The following is a 21,484-nucleotide window of genomic DNA, read 5'->3' as shown; positions in this document are numbered from 1 at the left end:
CTAATGGTGCAACCCTCCGATACTCCTGATATTTTTTGTAAAGACAAAGTGTAAATCTGCATGTTAACAGCAAAATACATAAAAGAAGATGAACATTTTATGGAATCTTTAAAAATGTTTTGTAAATTAAATAATCTCTAATAGATAAGTGTATTTTGAGCTTTACATAGTAAATATGTTATATAGGGTCTTAAAACTCTAATATAAATATAATGTAGAAATTAATACTTTTTTTAACTTTTGCATTAGTTTCCTATTCTGTGAAACAGAAGACTTGTGATTGGAGTGATTCTTCAGCTACTGGATGAAAACATAAATGCCTGTTGATTGCTGAAAAAAAATGAAGAATGTGATATCTGCAGTACAGTTACCTTAATTACTGTAATGTGCCTAAATAGTAAGGCTGCCTTCTCAATGTAACCCTGTGTGCTTAAATTTTTTCATTTTGTGTGCTTTGTATTCACTACACAAGAATAAGCACTTTTTTTTTTTTTCAAATGCAGACATATACTGCAGTTCCTTGATAAAAGGTGAAAAAGTTTTTGAGTAAAGTATTTTAAGTTAAGATTTGATAAATGTGCATGTGCCATGATCAAATATATATGAAAAGGCAGTGTTCCTTGTATTTATTTTTTTTCTTTTTGTGGCAAAGGAAACGTAAGTCTACTGTTTCGGTCACATTTGCATTGCTGTAGTGTATGGCTTGTTTCTTGTATCTTTAAAAATGTCGCTCAATAAAAGTAAATCACACAACTATTCATATTTACTACATCTTCAGCACTGGTTAAAAATGAGTTCCTATTTAATGGCCACACTGAGGTGAAAACATGATTTATTGACACATTTAAAAAATAATATTTCTAGTATTTCGGGGAGCTGCTCTAAGTAGTTTAACCTGGCATTTCCCAGTAGAATCTTGATCTCTAACTAAAGCTGTCAAAAAAAAAAAAAAAAGACGACGACTCTAGGCAGAACAAAGTTCTGTTTCATTCACCGGGTGCAATTTCACCTTCCACTCACTTGTCACTCCACCTCCGAGGAGACGGACTCATTCCTGAGGCATGAAAATTCTCAGGGACAAAGCCATGCCTCAGCGGTGTGTGTGTGTAGAGGGAGATACACCTGTCTACCTGAGGGCAGATTTTTGATCCCTGAACAGTTCACTGACAACCCTTATCTCTTCCGTCCAGTCAAATAAAATATGATTTACCAGTGTCAGTCTTAGTGCCAGCTTCCTTCTCACAGTCTGTTTTGTTAATCACTGCGTGATGGATATGGCCCCCACCCAAAATCAGCTGGGTCAGCGTGAGTGGTTCGTTGGATACATACTCTGGCTGAATGTCAGTATGTGCTGGCCTCCGATGACGCCACTAACCTGTCAGTCAGCACACGTGTACTTTTCACTGGTAGTGGATAAACAGTAATTTTTGTCCATGTACTCTTTCTTGTTTTCTTCTTTGGACAATTACTTGTAGGATGACTGGATGCCAGGGTTAGAGGTGAAGTCTGTGACCACGGAAAACAGTTGACTGTCTCAGATGAGCATGTGCCCCATGGCCTTGGCCTCCGAGTGGATTCTAACCCACTAGGGCCGGTTTAGGGGGGTATGCGTCTGTCTGGAAAGGTTACAATGTATTTAGAAGCCAAGGTTGTGCTTTACTCTTTGCATAAGACCCAAGAATCTTACAAAACCCAGAAATTTTATCCTTTCCATGTATTGTTGGTAAGGAAGGGAAATGAGGAAAGAGACTTTGGAGATTGAGCACAAAACCATTGCTACCACTGGAAAAGAATCTTAGAAAATGTCTTAGTAACAGAGGTCAGTAATGTCATCGTCATATATGAAGGACCCATGTGATGCATTGTTCACAGAAACGTGATGAGTGTTTCACTTGAATCTTTGTGTAAAGCTTTTATTTTTGCTTTTGTTGTTTAAAGTCAGCAAAACTCATTTTGTTTATGTCATCAATAAGTCATTATCAGGAATAGGAGATAAGTTCAATTGATAATAAGGTGACATGGCAATATTGATAACTCGAATGTGAATGTTTCAAGTATTGAATTTTTGTCCCTATGGGACATTTATTAAATACACTTAATAGGACTTTTGCAAAGCAGCCTTAAAAGTGTTAATGATTCTATTAATAAATATGAACACATGCTATTGTTAGAACCAGTCACACATATCTCGAGTACAGTACATTTATATTACTGTAGAAGATGAAGCTCTAATTTCTTATTAGGTGTATTTTTTTTTTTTTTTTTTTTAGAAAGAGATGCCTAAAAGCTGCCAGTTTTTCTATTAACCTTGAATTATTGGAATTGTATTTATTTAATTTTATTGTTTTTTTTACAAAAATGCACCTTGTGGCCAAAGGGCAAAGAGATATGACTCATTACATAAGGGATTTATGTTTTTCAAAGAGCTAAATGTTTTAATATCCACTTGAAACAGTTGGTAGGAAGAGAACCTGTTTGAAAAAAATATTTTCAAAAGTAAGTACTCCTCCGGATGTTCTTATGTTACATTATGTTTCGGAATAGACAAAAATGCCTTTTAGTTGGGCTAGGGGCGACAAGGTGCGGGGAGGCCCGCTTTGCCAGTTTCTTTCTGTGGGGGATTTAATATGGCTGAAAGTGGCTTTTGCTCCATTAAGGAAGGTAAAAACCGTCCCCCAAATAGAAAACTCCTAAATAGCTTTTTAAAAATGAAAATTTCTATAAATCGCCTGACACACTACGCCTGTGAGGCCATGAGCTTACGACACTTATAATCCACCTGTGTCCATCCCTAAAGGATAGCTGATAATTAGGGAAGTGATAAAACACATAGTAATGAAACAAAAATCTGAGTGCTGGTAGGAAAGGTTCTGGAAGAAAAACTGGCCAGAACTCGGTGTGTCCTGCAAAGTACAGCTGTGTGTTTGCCCCTCACACTCACCCTCACCCCTACTGGAATTGTCATCAAAAACAGTTTGATACTTAAAAAACAGGAGTACTTTTCTCAATATTGTCTAGCTATGCAAGTGTTTGTTTGGCTTAATGTCCTCCATTTACACGTCTCAGCAAATGTAGTTGCAAACGAATGCTTTCTTTTTATTTTTCCATTTGTTTGGGGTATGTAAATAGCCTACAATGTACATTGAACTTCACATTGTAAAAGTTTTATTTTATTCCTTGTATTATATTAAGCAAAAATCCCTATGTATATGAAAGTGCATAATAAATATATTTGCTTTACAGAGGATATCTTGTTTTAACTTTATTCTTGAGTCAATAAAATATGTATGATGTGCTTACAATAAAACAACTGTTAGTTGTTTTGAGTTAGTTACTATTTTAAATAAATACTGAGCAAATGAATTTGGAAACATTTTACTAGGAAAAAATGAGATCTCAATACTTTCCAAAGGAAGGTAGAAAAACAAAAAGCTCTAGCCTATAAATCGTCCTGAAGCTTCTATAAGGACACAATGTATGTGTTTTTCGGGGTGGACAGTGTACTAGATCTCACCATGTCAAGTTTCAAGCCTCTGAAAGTGCCGTCATCCAGCAAATTGTGTGTATACATGCTCCTTGGTCATCAGAATATCACGGCCATCCTACATTTGATATTTTGGGGTTTTATTGCAAACATGGGCATTCATTTTCTAAATAAATTTCTATGTATTCTTCCCTCAGTAAACTTGAGTCACTTCTTCATGACCCACTTCCCCCACCTGAGCACAGGCAGGCGCATGCGTGCGTGTGTGTGTGTGTGTCTGTGTGTGCACGCGCAAGTGCACACTTTACTCCAAAGAGAGGTTTATAAAAAGGCTACCGAGGAATTTTCTGTTAGGTAAATTTTATGATAATTACATGGTTCTGCAGTAACTACCTTACATACTGTATAAATTTGCTGGAGTAACAGAAATCTTATTCTAAAAATGTTTAATGTTTAAACTCAAATGGGTGATGTACATAGGAGGATTTCAGAGCAGACTGGATGACTAAGTGAGCGGAGTTTTCTAGGTGCTGGTCCACGGGAATACCCTGAGAACCTGGCAGTGACTCATTTTTCCTCCCGGCCCCAGCAGCTGGTAGGAGTCCAGCTAAGAGCTGTGCGACGCACACTGAAAGCTGATTCCCGAGTTCCTGGGAAAATCTCAGTCATCATGTGAATATATGCGCTCATCTTACTTTCAGGAGAAGGGCCTCTGCTTGTCTCTCACTATTACAGTTAAATTAAAATTGCCCATTATTAAAATGAGTCATTTGACATTTACTGCATGTTTAGATTTATACTCTTAAAAACACTGTCATCACGACACTGACAAAATTTAGCTAAATTCTGAGAATATTTTTAATATATTTCTAACATTTAGAAGACACTCCCTATGGATTTATAGTTCTTACTTATCCCAGGTCTACGTGAGTGAAAATTGATATAATGGTATGTCCCCAAAGAAATGATGCTATATTTTTAATGTGTCCGGTACTCCCATTTAGTTTATAAACTTATGGTGAACTATAACATACATAGGAAAATACGCAAATCCTGTTGCCGCCCTATACATTTTCCCACGTTGAACATACCTGTTTACCCACCAGCCTGTTGAAGATGTAGGCACAGCGCCACTCAGAAGCCCTGACCCCTTGGACAAACTCCTCCAACAGAGAAAACCCCTCTTCTGACTCTGACCACTATACATTAGTACTATTTTTTTTTAATTTTATATAAATGGAATCGAACTATGGCCCTTTTGTGCTGGTTTCTTTCCCTTAACATGTTTGTGAAATTCGCCCACTTTCTATAACTTTTTCATTGCTATATAGTATTATCTTTTTAAAACTGTGATATTCTATTGTGTGAATATGCCATCCTTTTAAAAATTCATTTTACTCCTAGTGGGCATCAGGATTGTCTGCAGTTTTTGGATCTTAAGAATACGGCAGGCAATAACTTTTTGTACACATTTTTGTGCCCATATGCATACGTTTCTTTATATTTGCCTGTCCCAAGGTCATGACTGTAGTCTAGTTGTTTTCTTTAATAGTTTTATTGTTTAATAATAGCATTATCTATTTCTCAGTGCATTTTAGTATCACCTTTGCCTTAAACCAGGAATCCTTATATAGGTGGGTCTTTTTTTCTATTCTTGAGCCAATTTCGGACCCATTTAATTACTGTGGCCGTATAAGAAGTTTTAAAATCTGCTGGTGTCCTCCCACTTTCTCCTTCAAGATTGCCTTGGCTCTTCTTAGCATTCTGTATTTCCACAGGACTGAGAAAACTGGCTTCTCAATTTCATTAAAAAAAATAAACTTGCCAAGATTTTTATTAAAATTGCACTGAATTTACAGATCACATTAGAGTTGGGTGAACTGATTTGTTTATACATTTAGTCTTCCAATCAATGAACTTGTTATACCTTTCATCTATTTAGATCTTTATTTACAGTAATGTTTCATAGTTTACTGTGTAGACGTGTGTGCATTTATTTGATATATTCCTAGGTAATTTGTTTCTTTTGATGCTGTTGCAAATGGTATTTTTATTTCATTTTCTATGTGCTGCTATTTAAAAAATAGTTTATCTCAGTATATTGATCATTTATTCAGAAGTCTTGCTGAACATATTTTTTAAGTGAGGTCTAACTTTAAATAAAATTCACATTTAAAAAGGAAGTTTGATGAGTTTTGACAAGTATATACAATACAAGCACCACTACAATTGAGACGTAGACTATTTCCATCAACTCAAAAAGCTTTCTGTGCATGCCTCTTTAAAATCAGTTCCCTCCTGCCACTTCAGCCTCTGGAAACCACTGGTCAGGTTTCCTAATCGTTTTGCCTACTTGGAAATGTTGCATAAATGAAATCGTATAGGCACTACTGTGCGCGGCCACTTTCACCGAGCGTAACGGTTTTGAGATCCATCCTTGTCGGAGCGCACAGGACTAGCATGGCTTTTAATGCTGACTGGTATTCAGTGTTCCACGATACTGCGGCATCCGATATGTTTATCCATTCTCGAGTTCATAGACATTCGAGTTGTTTCCAATTGTTGGCCATTATGGATATTTTCATGAGCATTTGTGTTTAGGTATCTGTGTCAGCATATGCTTTCATCTGTCCTGGGTAAATACCTAGGAGTGGAATTGCTGGGTTGCGAGGTATATTTATGTTTACATTTATAGAAACTAATGAAACACTTTAAAAAGAGACTGTACCATTTTGTATTCTCATCAATAATGGATGAGATTTCCAGTTTCTCTACACTTTCACTCACACTTGGTATTGCCAGTCTTTTTAGTTTTTGAAATTTTTATCGAGATGGTTGTGAACTCACATTGGGTTCTAAGAAATAATACAGAGAGAGTCTATGTACCAGCGCACTCTATGGTGACATGATGTGAAACTGCAGAACAATGTCCCAGGCACGACGCTGACGTTGTACGCCCCACCAACCTCACTCAGGTCCATCCAGTCTTACCTGTACTCGTGTGTGTGCGCGCGCATGCAAACATGCACTGAGTTTCATTCTAGTGCATGTCTGGGTTCCTGTATACACCACGACAGCCCAAACACACAGTTAGTTCCCTGGCCACAAGCAGTCCTCAGGCTGCCCTTCTGCAAGCACATGACCACGCCCACCTGCTTCCCCCCAGCCTCTCCACTCCCAGCTCCTGACAATCACTAATCTAGTTCCCATTTCCATAATTTTACTTCAAGATTGTTACATAAATGAAATCATAGGGTATGTGTACTTTCTGGATTGGCTCTTTCACTCAGCAGAATGCCCTTCAGATTATTCTGAGTTGTGCGTATGGGTAGTTGTTTTCCTCTTTGTTGCTGAGCAGTATCACACGGTTTGTACACACCACAGTTTGTGTGCACCCACGGATGGACCGCGAACTGTCTCCGGTTTCGCGCTGTTACGAATAAAGTTGCCATCAATGTCTGTGCGTAGGTGTTTATGTGAACGTAGATGTCACTTCTCCTGGAGAAATGTCCAGGCGTGCAATTGCTGGACCACACGGTAACTGTATATCTAGTTTTATAAGAAACAGCCAAACTTTCCTGGGGCGACCATCATTTTACATTTTCATCAGCAATGCAAGAGTGCTCTGATTTCTTCGCACCCTTGCCAGCATTTGGGGTCGTCATTTTTTATTTTAGCCATTCTATGAGTGTGTAGTAGTCCAGAATCCCGCTCTTGACCAGCGCTCCGCTCCTCTGTGCTGTGCCCTCTCCAACCACAAACCGATGGCAGATAAATTCTCTGAAAACGCAGCCCTGATCGCAGCACCGACGCTTTGGCTGGCCTTCAGTCTGTCCCTGTGGCACATCGCTCGGCTCATGGCATACTCGGAACCTCTAAACCCGCGGTGCCCCTCACTTCTTACAGAATGGCACAGTTGATGCACGACAGAAAGAGCGCTTCGCAGACGGCCCTGCACCGGGCTTTCCAGCAGCTACTTCTCCCGCATCCTCTACCGCTCCAGGCCACCGGACATGGGCCAAACGCTCTGCTCGCATCTCCCGCAGACGCCCTGGCGCCCGCTACAACACCCCGAGCTCCTTCGCAGCTAGGCTTCCCTACTCACACTGATCTCTGTCCCCACCTCCAAGCCAGAGAGCTCTTCCTTCTAGTTACTGTTGTATTTCATGGTTCTTTCTCTGCATTATGCTGAACAGATTGTCTCCTCTTCTCTCGCTGTAATCTCTTGGACAGGAATCAAGTCTTACTTGTGTTTGTATCTTCTGAATTGTGCATAGTGAGTATTCAATGACTATTCTTTTTACTGCACTTTCTTTTCATTCAGAAACAGCTGTGTAGTGAGAAACATTCAAATTCTGCTATTTTAGGCCACTTGTTAAAAACATACTCTAGGCTTAGCAAAACTCAAGGAGGGATCAAACTCAGTACAAAATGGTATCTATTTTCTTGTCACTGATTTCCCATCTGTTCTATTCACTCAGTTTGTATTGAATATACTAAAAACAGGCAAATTATTCATTAGTTTGAACATATGTAGTTGACTGCTTGATTGCTTTTAACTGATAACCTGACCTGACCTCTTTGTATCAGAGACAATTAAGGTGAATTTAGTTGATTTTTTTAAGAACTTGGTAGCTGTCACTAAAGTCAAGGAGACATATCCATGTGTCCTTTGATCACTCAGCAAGCATGGAAAATCAGCGGTTTTTAGGAATGTGAGGAGAATAAGTAAGTGCTGTTAGCCCCATTCCATGTCACAGACATGGCTTCCCGGCCTTACCAACCCCTTCTCCAAGAAGCCCCCAAAAGTTCATTTGGTGCAATAACAGTTAGTATTTGATCGGAGACCTGGTAATAAGCCATGTGATGTAAACTTTAATAGACACTAAAGTGGAACTCACGTTCGAGGGGACTAGAGGATGAGAGAAGATGAGGGACACGCAGCTGAGCAGTTTGGGTTCCGCGGGCTGAGCGAGGACAAGGTGCCGACGCCGGTGCTGGTGCTGGCGCTGGAAGGGCCCGCGACCCTGCCCGCCATCGGCCGCCGGCACGCGACAGGCAGGCGAGCGGCACCGACAGCGGGCAGGCGCTTCGGCGGCGCGCACCTCCCTCTGTTTAGCAGGACGTGGACAAGTACCTCAGTGTGTTTATGAAGAAGGTGGGGAGGATGGAGCTCAGGTGCGGCTCCCTGGGCCGCCTCGCTGACGGAGCAGGGACGCGCCCGCCCTGCGCAGTGCTTCGCTGTTAGGCCCGGAGCGGCGCCTGGGCCAAAGACAGTTTCCTCAGGGGGAAGAAGACTGGCCATCGTGCTTTGAAACAGTTTCCCCATTTAGCCTCACTACATACCATGTAGGAGTCTTCTCTGTCCAAGCTCACAGGTACTTCCCGGAAGAAAGGAAGCCCAACTCTGCCAATGCCAGTCCCAGCCCTTTCCCACAGGGCAGTGACAAACGTGTTATAAGTGTGGGACTCAAGCCAAGAGTGACACCCTAGAAGCGTAATGGGAGAAGATGGGCAAGTGCAGGCAATGTCCTTAGTCATCCTGCGTTTATGCACTTTTCCTGTAATGTGACATTTTACGAAAATGGCATTAAAAGAGGAAATTGGCTAACAAAGATTAAAGTGTACAAAAGACACAAAAATTGATGCGGTTAGATTTGAAAATGGCAAGAGCAAAGCAAAGACAGGATGAGATCTAGGCCTGCATGAAGTCATGGTGCAGACGCTATTGGAAAAGTCTGATGCATATAAAAACCAGGCTAAAGTTCCTTTAACATCTTTTAGTTTAAAATATACTAAGGACAGGAGGCCACTATGGTTAAATTATGGACAGTATTTCTGAGGAGACTGAACAAAACCTTTTTCATCGCCAGTAAAAGTTGGTTTCATTGTCTCAAAAGTTGGCATGAATTGATTAAAGTTAAATTGTCTGGTGAAATTGTTAGCACAAAGAAGGATGCTGCTGTCAAATTGATGCCCAGGTTCTTAGGATCATTAGCATCACTCTGTACTGTTTTAGTAAGCATGGCCATTTTTACAGATTCACACTACGGAGAAAAATGAGGACGCCTGTGTAACCTGATACCAAAACGTGGCAAAGATCACATGATAAAGAAAATAATACGCCAATAGACTAATCTCGTTTATGATTTTTGATGCAAAAAAATCTTAAGTAAATATCAGTAACCAGAAGCCCACATCACGTTAAAAAAATATTTTATCCAGGGATTCAAGCGTGGCTTAATATTAGGAAAGCTATTAATATAGCAGTTGTTTCAATTATATATTTAAAGAGAAAAACATATGCTTCTTGGATGCCGAAAAGCCATTTGAGAAATTACAACAGTTCTTAATATAAAGCACTATAGAAATAGAATAAAATATATTTTTCTCAGTATAAAAGTCAGCTTTATGCTCAGTGAAGAAATATGAGACATCTCACTAGTCAAGAACAAGTCAAGAAATTCACGATCGCCATCGTTATTTGATATGGTTCAAAGTTAGAATCCACTACAATTTGAAAAAGGAAAAAGGTTGAGTTCGTGAAGAAGGTAAAGTTGTCACTTCGAGCAGACCCTGTCATCCTATACTTGGGTGTCCAAGTGTATCAACTGGAAACGCACCACAACCAGTTACAGAGTTCAGTGAGGCAGTGACGAGCACGATTGATATGTATTTACAGTAGTTTTCGCATACACAAACCATAACCAAGTTCCACACACAGTGGAAGAAATACAATAAAACGACACTTTTCTGGACCATCAGAATGGCCAAAGTCCGAAATTCTGGTTTTTGAAACCTTTCTGAAGGCCCGTGAGAAAATGGGCAGGCGCTGCGGGCGGGAAGACGGGCGGCCGTGGTGCCACGGAAACCGCCTACCCGCTAAGTAACGAAACTGCAAGTCATTTACTCTGTGATCCCCAAACCCCTACGGACACGCCTGTGCACAGCGGAGGCGATGGCGGCACACGCTCGTTCCCTGGGAACGCTGCCCGACGGAAACGAAAGCACGGCGGAGACACAAACGCTGAAACGGGACGAAAGCGAGCCGCGCCCCGCCGGGAGGAGAGCGGCCGACGGCGGTCTCCACCTGGACGATGAAGCGCGGACTGTGAACGGGAACCAGGCCGCGCCCCGCGCTCTACCAAACGGCGCGGGTCTCCCGGGCACTCTGCCACGTGACGACGAAGCTTGCTGCAGAACCATGTGCGTCTTGCGTTACCTTCCGCAAAAGAAAGATGACGAAAGGTCCGTGTGGAACAGACCAGGGGGCGGAGGATGGGGACCCAGCCCATGGGTTCAAGGTGGGGACAGACTTTTTCACAGGAAACCTCTTATTTATATACCAAGTGAATAGATTCCCAATTCAAAAAGAAAGTCCGAGGAAACATAATCTGATTTTTCTTAACTTATCATCCAGCTCGATATTTTAAAATATGATTTATTTGTTCAGGGCTCATTTGATCTTTTCCTGCATCTAAGCAGGCCTCACCTGCCAACACGCACGCGGGCTGGAACCGCATCAAGATGACTCATTACAGCATCACCTTACGGTGCCCTGGCTGCAGCCCCACGAATTAGCTAAGGCTGTGGAACTGCTTCCTGCCTGGATGGCGGGCCACACGGAAGGTGTGAACGTTTTCGTCAGACTTAATCTCAAATCCAGTATCTGCCATTTCCTAGCATTACGCCCTCAGGCAAATGACGTGAGCTTCTTAGCTTCCCTTTCCTTTCTGCTGAGGATAACGCCTTCACTAGGAGGTTGCGAAGATTAAAAAAGTCAACGTATGTGAAACACCTATCCAGGCACAAAACAAATGTTGCCTTTTTAGTTTTCCTTTTCCCCCCACGACTTGCTAAATTTATCAAATGACATTCTTAATTAACTGACTTGAATCTAATAATTGTCCCTGATTCATTCATTAATAACTTTTGTAGACACTGATGATCAGAGTAAGTGTGAATAGTTCTAACTCTTTAGTCTGAAGGGGGCCAAAGTCTTGCCACCCTAACACTGCCTTTCGGGATGGTGGTTTTAAGCTGGCTATTGAGAAACAAGACTCAGAAAGGACGTCTGACCCTCCGCCGGGGCCGCCCTAGAGGTTCAGATGGGAAGGCCTGGTCCGGGGAGGGACCTGAGCCTACTCGCCCCAGCCTCGCTAGGATTAGGTGCGGCAGGTGGGGCGGCTCCCGGCAGGGGCTGCCGGCTGGATGTCTCTCGTGTCCCATCGTTTCTGGGTTGTCTCATGAGAATCTACCTGCCACGTGTGTTCTGCTCTTCCTCAGCTACCTGTAAATCTCCCATCTCCTTGGAAATCTCAGGTCCCCACCTCCCTTGTCCAAAATCACATATATACCCAATTTTACCTCACTGTCTTTGGAATTTTCATGCTTATGTGAAGTCCCCATGTACACGTATTAAAATTTGAGTTCCACCTGTTAATCTGCTATATGCTGTTTGAATTACCAGCCCAAGTGAGATCTTAGAAGGTGGGAGGAAAATTTTTATTTTTTTGCTTTTTCTAGTATTGTGACAGACTCTAGACACTGCCTACATACATTTCATCTTATGTAAATGGTGCTGTATTCCTTCCTAGTGAGCTGACTGATTGATGGTTTACAGAAACCTTGGGATGAATTAATTCCATCAAAACAGCTAAATGGATTTTTGTGTACAGACAAGTTTTTTTTTTTTTTTTCTGACTAAGCAGGATCAACTGTAATACATACAGTTAAACATTTTGATTTAGTGACTAGAGGTAGCACAAAATTTTACATGTGATGAATGCCATGTTAGTAATAAAGCAAAAATGTAAAACAGATAAATAAGAAATGGAAGTAGATTTAAAGCCAAATTAGCATTTGCAATAAGGCTTCTCTTCAAAGATTAATAAATATTCTGAAATATTCTATTTAGAAACATCAAACTGCAGGTTAGCTCTCCAGTGTGAGCCTGTGATTTGTTTGGGATGTCCACGAAGAGACTGCTGAGACTGTGGAAACCAGTGGTGCCGCTCACACCTAACAGTCAAGATTTACAGAGGAGACAAGGGCACGCACTTCCTCCCAGCGATAGCATCTGGCCCCTCACATAAATTTCTGAAGAAGTATTCTGAAATTTCATTTCATAAGCAAAAGTTATCTCTGAGAACAATCTATAATGATAGTATTGCAAGATTTGTAGTTGTGTTTGATTTATCACAGTATTAAAATATGAAAAAGAGCCAAAGGACGACAAAAATGGTAATACAGGCCAAATGAACAGAATGAGCGTTCTGTTACTCTCCTCACCTTGCTTTTATTAGATGCAGGCACACCGAGTTCTGAGGAAAAAAGATATCTTCAGAACCACATTGACCCATAATAATATCTCAAATGGCCCCTGTCATTGTCCCTACATAGAAAAGGAAAGGTAAATGTTCAGGGCTATTATTTTCAATTTTATTTTATTTGTAGTGAAAGCTTTATTTATTTATTTATTTTCATGAGAAGAGTCTCCCCTTGATGCTCCCATTAGCCTTTCACAGAGGCCGTGCGCCTGCACTGAAGGTGGATTCTTTAAATCAAATTATAGATGGAAGGTCAAGGAAAAGAAGAACATTGTCACGGGGCTTTTACGGGGCACAGTATTGAAAGCATAACCTGCATTTGTATTTTCTTTCAATCCAACAGCAAAAACTTCCATATACCTTCCCAGATTAAAGTATCAAGTCTTTGGAATTAACTGGGAAGAAAATTAAACAGTATCTATCAGTTTTCTACAACAAGGAATTGAGAATTTTTCTGTTTTCTTGTTCATCTTAAGTTGTAATGTTTTTCTTAATAAAAGGAGACTTCTTTTAAGAGTTAGTTCTACTGGGGATCTGAGGATGGGGCCGGCAGGAGACGACACCCTTGCTGTTCCCAAGTCCGTGGGGAGTTAACCCATGACGGTGTGAGGCGACCGAGCCATCTGGTTTTACAGCTCATTACCCTTTCACTCTCAGGAGCAGCATGTTCATTCGGAAGGAGTCGCCTTTTGCTTGCTGTGCAGTTGAGAACAGACACTAACAATGGGGTTGAGCTCATTCTGCGGCCTGCAGGCTTCCGCCCGCAGGGTGCCCCCAATGTGAAGGGCAGGCACATCAGATCAGGAGCCGGGACTGGCAACAGCAGGCAGAACACAGGGGTGTACAGGGGGTGTCGTATACAATTACTTTGCATTTAATTCCCATAACATTTTATGAAATCGGTTTTACTATCCATATTTAATGAACTAAGGAAATGGTTTTAGAGAGATCACTGTCACCAAAGCAAGTAAAAAGACAGACCTAAGATTCTGTATTTGTCTATTATATATTAAGTTGAAGGAAAAGCTGAAGAAATAGGTGGCAATAGAGGGTTTATGGACAAGAGTCAAGCAACCTGAGATTGTTCAACATGGAAAATAACAGGTGAAGGGTGACTCAATATCACCTTCGAATTTATAAAATCTACAAGGAAAATGTTAAGTAGTTATTCTGTAGCTTACAATAGAAGGAAAATATATGCACAACTTACATTAAAAAAATGTTTAGTATGAATGATTTTTGTATTAGGAAGAATTTAGAGGTGACAATCCTTAGAAAACCTAAAAGATAAAAAAGAAAAGAAACAACTTACATGATTTTAATGGAAAAGATCTGTCTGTAGGAAGGATTTGGAAATAAACTCTCTCTTAATTGTTATCTCTTACTATTGTCTCTTAATTTTGAGATGGGAAAAGGTTACCAAACCCGAAGACACATCAGTGGAAGTGAAAGGAAGGCCAGATGATTGCACGAGTTTCTTCTTGTTTTATAAAATTTGGATGCGGAGATCTTGAGTCACCAGGAAAGCCTCCGGGAGGATTTCCAGCAAGTTTCGGGAAGGGAGAATCTGCCCTGTTGTCAACACGGCTTTGAGTGTGTAGGGAGAAGGACAGTTACCATAGGCATTTGGTTATATCTGAAAATAGGAAAGGACTAAAATGAAAAGTTGATAAACTATTAAATGCAAACTGATTTTGGAACAGGATCTTGATCCAAACTCAATGCCCTTACCAATATAGACAAGACAAAGCAAAACAAACAAACAAAACATCTACTAAAAAACCACACAAATCCACAACTGAATGTCTTTTCATTCATTAAAACTACAACAAGAAAACGTGTCCCACCTTTTCACAAAGATCTATCAATAAGCAAGGATAAATAAGTCATTCTTAGATGCCCTTCAGTGAAACTTGAGGATTAATGGCATTGTGCTGCCTAGAGAAGAATTCTGCAATGCCTGAAATTAAATTACGTTTGGCAGGAACTGAGAGAAAGACAAAAATAGTTGACCAGTTAATAGTTGTGGGCCAGCGAACAAAAGACAGCTCGCATTCTTAAATTATGCTGGCGCTTTGAATCAACTTTTGTAGGACCACGAGAGGCCACCTCATCCCGCATGAGCAGGCATCTTTGGGACTGTTGCCCACCACCAATCAACGTCATAAATATTTCTTCCTTACAAACGGAACTTCCTAGCTTTACCTTTTCCCACCGTCCTTATCTGAAGCCAATATAAATTCTTCCAGAACGAGTTACATCTTTCTTCCCAATAACGTCTAGAAGTGCCTGTCAATGCCAGGACAGTCGACGTGTTTGTCTTTCCCATCTGGCCCTAGTGCTGGTGGTTTAGACCTCACACCCCAGGACCTGGACGTTTTCTGGCTAGCAGTTGCCTCAATAAACCATTTCTTCCAGAAAAGCTTTTGCTGTAAAAGTTTCTGTTTAACAGTGCTTTCTATTGGCACGAAACATAAATTCCATGCACTAAGAATTCAGATGCTAAATTGGAAAAGCGTTTACGCTTAAAAGTATTCTTTATTCCTGGCAAAATTCTCTTTAGCACCAACGTAGAAACACTTAAAACGACAACAACGAAAATTTCGTTTCTTGAGTTTCCATAGGGACCATTCTCTTGGAGGTTTAATTTTCAGAGAAATATTTTTTAAATGGTATGTGATGTGTTAGGAAGAGCGCTAAATTTCCAGGTGGCCTGAAAAGACATCTGTGCTTTGCTGTTTTCTGTTCCACGTCACTTCCTGAAGCACTGTTCTATTGTCTATAAATTAGAAATTATCCCTGTTCTTCCAACTCTTCATAGAATCAGAAAAAAAATATTTTACAAAGCTTTAAATGAGAGATAGATCTAGATTTTAAATACTGGTGATTGTTAACACTGAAGACTAAATTTAAAATTTTTTCTGAACATTAAGAAAATGAGTATGTTCAGAATCAAATTTGCATAGCGGTAAATTCCAGTATATTCCCAGTAACCAGGTGATATGAAACTTCAAATATTTACAAAGAGAAAACATGCAGGCTGCAATGAAGAGAGAAATTCGAAAGCCACATTCAAACAGCGAAAGGGAGTTTAATTTAATGACAGCAGCCGATGATCTGTTTGCTTTTCGTTCAGTTAGCCTCCCCGTGACCCTGGACTGTGGCCACGTTGCTTTGCGTTCCCCATTCCGTAAGTCTTTTCTGACATTTTGGATGACTTCAGGATCATCTGGATCCCAACAGTTCACCTGTCACTTTTACCCTCTCTTTCAGCTTACGCTTGAGGTCCACACCTCTCTTTACACTGACTGCGCCAGTCACCAACAGTTTCGAAATCTTCCCTAATTTTGGTAAGACTAGAGAAGGCACATGTTCCCTGAAGAAGTTCAGTCAAAATCAAAGAGCAATCAGGATCTTTAAACAACTCTTTTTTCCAAAACACGTATCTTTCTCTTTTTCTATGAAACAGTATATTTTGATTATCAACCGGCACAAGATTCAAGAACATACTCCCCCAAAAGGAGGTCTCAAGGACATTTCAAACTCGAGTAAAAGGGTAGAGAAAAGCTGAGTATCTGGAATTACGTAGCCTTGTTTTTGATCCCTCACATAAGCTTTCTCATATTGGTAAGTTTCTCTTTACAGTGACTACATCGCAGGCACCAGGAGGGAAAAGCGCAGAATGGAAGGCATGCATTTTGCCCAGGGCACTTAATTTGCTCTAAATGGAGCCTGGGCCCCAAGCAAGCGTAACCTTGGAGATCAGATTGCAGCTGCTAGCAAATCAGTAGGTTTTGGGAATTCGCTCATGGGGAGGCCTGCGGTGGCTGCTCAGGCCCCTTGCATTTTGTCTGTGGTCACTGAGCAATCAGAACACTTAGAATTCTCACAGAAATTTGCCTGAAACAGGCATGAACATACTGGGGTGTAATGATTAGGCCCTGACGAGAGGCGTTGCCCTAAGTTTGGGAGTCTGTTTTGGATTACCCTTAATGGGAGCAAAGAACACAAAATTTTCTGAGCATGTAACTATTGCCTTTGTCACAGAATATGTGAACAGTCTATCTCCTTACATCAAAATGAAGGCACGGATGAGGCAGTGAGTTTGGAGCCCCGTGAAACAAGCCGTTGAAAGTCTCTGGTTGTGATGTGGGACAGGGTGCATGCCCCCAAGTGGGGACTCGAGTCCTACACCGAGACAGGGATGGTCCTTGACTGTGAGCAGAAAGGAATTCAAGCTCACACCAGAGTTAGAGACAAAAGGAGAGTTATTAGAGAAGGAACAACGCTCCACAGACAGAGCATGGTCTCCTCTCAGAGGCAGAGAATGAGAAAGACTGAGAGACGCCCCGGGCGTTTGGGAAATTCAGTTTATTTGTCATTCTCAGTTTCTATGAATTACAGTTTAAAGACTGTGATGACCTGTTCTCCTTTGATGACACGGGCATGCAGCATGAGAGGCAGGCTGCGATCTCAGCCTTTGTTCTGTAGGTTCCCAGTAGGGAATGAACGGTTAGATTTATTTTGTGCAGGATACGACTTAAAGACTGTTTTCCTATTTGCATTTCATGGTATGGGCAAACACCATGCAGAAATCTCCCTCTGCCCTGTGGGTTCCCTGTGGTCCAGCAGCAGCACGTTGCAGGGTCTGAATACAACTCATCTGCATCGTTCTCATGCCTCTTCCCTGTATCAGCTGTAGACTCATCATAAAATTCATGTTCAAATTTACTTCTACATATGACATGACTTGTTTATAGAACTGTGCTGTTCTCTGCCCTATCACTCACAGGAATACATTCATTGTAAAATTAATAATGAAACCAAAATGGGTCCTGTGCCCCCAACCTTCCCCTCCCCCATCCTATAGCCTTGAAACCATCACATTAAGAATACTCTTTGATCTTTACTCTTAATGCCCCTGGCTGATCTGAATATAAGTCCTCTTTGATCAGAGGCCAAATTCAGACCAAATCTGAGGGGCCTGGAAGAAGGTGGGAGACAGGCTCACTCACAGTAAACCTGAATGAACTTTCTCTTTGGCTGAGAGGACAAAGTGACCTACACAGACCCTTCATCAGAAAACGTGAGTACAGACAGGTAAAGACTTCTAAACTGAATGAGAAAGGCCAATTTTAGCTACAAATATCTTCTAAAAGGAAAAACCATTAAGCCTTGAAACATGTTGGTAAACCTGCTTCCTAGGACACGTTTCCAGAGGATGACGAGGATAGATTTGCTTCAGATGATGTCAGTCAAGCCCTATGGAAAGGTCCCGCTAAGCAGACAAAGAGAAGCTGAGGCCTGACTGATGGAGGATCTCATAAAAGAAAGGAGATCCTATGACACACATACACTCATTTTGAGATCTCCACGTAACAGAAATCCATTCGAATTTTTCCGGCAAAGAGGGGACTTTATTGAAGGCAAGGTACAGGTTAGCCTAAGGGGTGACTGAAGCAAGGAACCTGACACCCTCCCAACGGTCTCTCTTCTGTTTGGAGTCAGCTTCTTCCATAGGTCGGGGTCTTCAAATCTCATAAAACTGCCACTAGCGGGGGACTGCCTGTCTTCTTAGGGGGGAATTCATATTGGTCCATCCTTGGATAGATAAATCAACTTTGACAGGAAAGGTTGAGTATTAGCACTGTCAGCAGGCACTGAGAATTGAAGGCAAAGTGGAGGAAAAAAATAGCTTTGAAAATAAAAAAGGGACAGTTCCCAGAAAAAAGACTAGTTACTGTGCAGAAATCAAACTGAAGGTAGATAATGCACCTAGAATGAGAAAATAAATGATCAGTTCTACTCATACTGAGAACCTAGGCAAGATGCGAATAAAAAGATCAGAATGCGGGAAAAGAGTTGGGACTAATTTTTCTGATAAAGAAGAATCAGTCAGTATCCTGTTCTAGCGACCAAAACACAAACCTAGGAAACTATCAAGCTAGTGAGGGAAAGAGCAACTGAGTGTTCTTCAGAAACAAATTAAGTAGGGCCAGTGAATAATTTGGGCTTCAAAATGTAGGTGACTCAGGACTTCCCTGGAATCCCCAGTGGTCTTTAGGGGATAGCAACCTCAGGGCCTGTGGGGCCTCTCTTGGTCCCCAAAGTACTCGAGCCTGTGGTGGAGCTATCCACTTGCCTCTCCATCTCTGTGCCCCACCCCCGGCTGAGGATGCCTCAACTTCCTCAGCAAACGAAACCCAGGTAAGGCTGTATTTTCAACAAATTCAATTGAATGACCCACACTCCGTTCTTTTTCTTTCCTCTTATTAACTGGTTAGATCTGAAGACAAATTAGAAGGAAGAGCAAAACAAATTCGCTAAGAACTATCTCACGTATTCCTTCCATTCTGATATTGAACTTTTTTAACCCTGTTTTTAAAAATAATTTCTTTTGCCTTTTGTTTAGAAAGTGCAGTGAATATATGAGGCTGATACAAATTTATTTCTTGGCAAATTACTTGAAGAGGTATTTCTTGAAAGATGGCCAACAAGCTTCTAAAAAAAGATGTTCGACATCACTAATTATGAAGGAAATGCAAAACCACAGTAAGGTATCACCTCACACCTGTTAGAAGAGCAAGTATCAAAACAAGACAAAAAGCAAAACAACAGGAAACAAGTGTTGTCCAGGATACAGAGAAATAGGAATCTGTGTGCATTGTCGGTGGGGATGTAAAATGGGACAGTCACTATGGAAAAAAGCATGGCAGTTCCTTAAATAATTAAAAATCAGATCACTGTATGATTCAGCAGTTCTACCTCTATGTATCCAAAAGAAATAAAAGCAGAATCTTGAAGAGAGAGTCACGCACTCATGTTCATAGCACACTACTACTCACAATAACCAAAAGGTGGAAAACCCCAAGTGTCCATCGGTGGATGAATGTATAAACAAAATATGGTGTATATATGCAATGGAATATTATTTAGCCCTAAAAAATAAGAAAATTCTTACCTATGCACAACATGGGGAGGAACCTTGAGGACATTATGATAAGCAAAATAAGCCTTCCACAAAAGACAAATACTGTGTGATTCCACTTATATGAGGTGTCTAGAGTAGTCAGATTCATAAACAGAAAAGGGCATGGTGGTTGCCAGGGGCTGGGGGAGGAGAGGAAGCAGAGAAACCAGAGCTGCTGTTTAATGGGTATAGCGGGTCTTGCAAGATAAAAAAGTTTGGAGACTGCTTGGTACACTATGTTCACAAATAGTTCACAACTATGTGATCACACTTAACACTACGGAACTATACACTCAGAAAGGGGTAAGATGGTAAATTTTCTGTTACGTGTTTTTTACCACGATAAATATGTAAATTGTGATTAGAATTTATTGACGTAAAAATATTTGGATTATTTGTGTATGTAAGAATGCCTCTGTTAATTTAATATAAACAGGTTTTATTTCTTGTAATTTATATCTTTTATATTGTATAATGTTTTATTTTATTACTTATATTTGGGCAATTGCTGCTAATTTTATAATTACTGCATTTGAAAAATATGTAAGATACTTATAAACACTACTGATTCTAAAATTGAATTTTTCTTCTGTAATTCAGCTTTCAGGAAATGAAGAATAATGCATTTTAAAGACTATTTAACTAAATCATAATTAATTATGTTCCTAGATACATCAACTAAGCTCAGCCTTACAACTAGAGAGCTAATTATACTGAAAATGCCATTTCACCATGTCTCTAGGCTTGTTCGGTTATTGCTGGACTCTTGTTTAGACACACAAGTATTTATTTGCTGCTAGGCAACACCTAATACAAAATTTTAAGTACATGCAAGGATAATTATAATAAAAATGTCTTTGAGAAAGACCTGAATATAAAAGTAGGAAATAAGGGATTAAAAAAAAAAAAAAAAAAACAGGATTCTTGAGCGATGGTACTTGAGGCCATAGAAATTCAATGAGGCTTTAAGTAACTCTTTGCATTTTCATAATTACTAGAGAAAAACAAAATCATCAACTTCCAGAGTAAAGAAGTTGTATGAGGCTTCCTGGAGACGCCTGAAGCCCCGCCCTCCCTGAGGACTTAATGTTCCTCATCTCTCCCAGGAAAAAATGAGGCAAAAGTTTCTTTTACATTTGTTTCCCACAAAATATCTGAGTCCTCTGCCCCTCCAGACTTTCCTCAGAACAACATGGAAATCTACACCCCAGACCCCACTCCATTTGCTCACTTCCGATCGCCCTCCCAGCCTTTTCTCCTCTCACCTTTCCCAGTTACTTCACATCCGGGGCAAGGGACAAGAGACAGAAGTAGTAACACTCCAAGTGAGTCATCTAGTACCTTTGGGCCTTGAGTTCCCTTGTTGGCTAGATTTTGCACATAAAAAACATAGGCTTTTGATCTCAACGGGCTGTTCTTTGATTCTGTCTGCACATTTTCCAAGGAGTCAACAAATACCACATTGTTGTGTGACCCTAACACCAAAGGGTCACAGAGTAGCATAGAATATAAGGGATGTACATTAATACTTCACAATATTATTCCACCACAACAGTGAATGCCCCGACCCAGCGGAGACACAACTTTATGCTTTAATATAATAAACAGGACAGGAAAAATAGTAGCTTTGAATCATATGAAACTGCTACCAGTTGACCATTTTGATGAGAATAGCAGGGAGATATTTCAGCACAGAAGCAT

The 21,484-nt window shown here is 40.6% G+C and overlaps 1 protein-coding gene and 1 long non-coding RNA gene across 3 annotated transcripts in view; one reads left to right on the top strand and one right to left on the bottom strand.

Moving 5' to 3' along the window:
* ANKRD50 (ankyrin repeat domain 50) overlaps nt 1-3,247 on the top strand; it is a 29,543-nt gene extending 26,296 nt beyond the window's left edge. For both annotated transcript variants that reach the window (XM_016160225.2, XM_016160224.2), the window contains one exon: nt 250-3,247. The gene's annotated coding sequence lies outside the window, so the exon portion shown is untranslated. The remainder of the gene's footprint in view (nt 1-249) is intronic.
* The window catches only part of LOC107518505, a 559,217-nt gene that overhangs the window by 228,719 nt on the left and 309,014 nt on the right, over nt 1-21,484 (bottom strand). The window lies entirely within an intron of this gene.

The sequence above is a fragment of the Rousettus aegyptiacus genome, unplaced genomic scaffold (genome assembly GCF_014176215.1).
Source record: "Rousettus aegyptiacus isolate mRouAeg1 unplaced genomic scaffold, mRouAeg1.p scaffold_m13_p_16, whole genome shotgun sequence".
NCBI lineage: Eukaryota > Metazoa > Chordata > Mammalia > Chiroptera > Pteropodidae > Rousettus > Rousettus aegyptiacus.
Note: the sequence above shows the minus strand (reverse complement) of the source record. Positions and strands in the feature narration are given on the sequence as shown.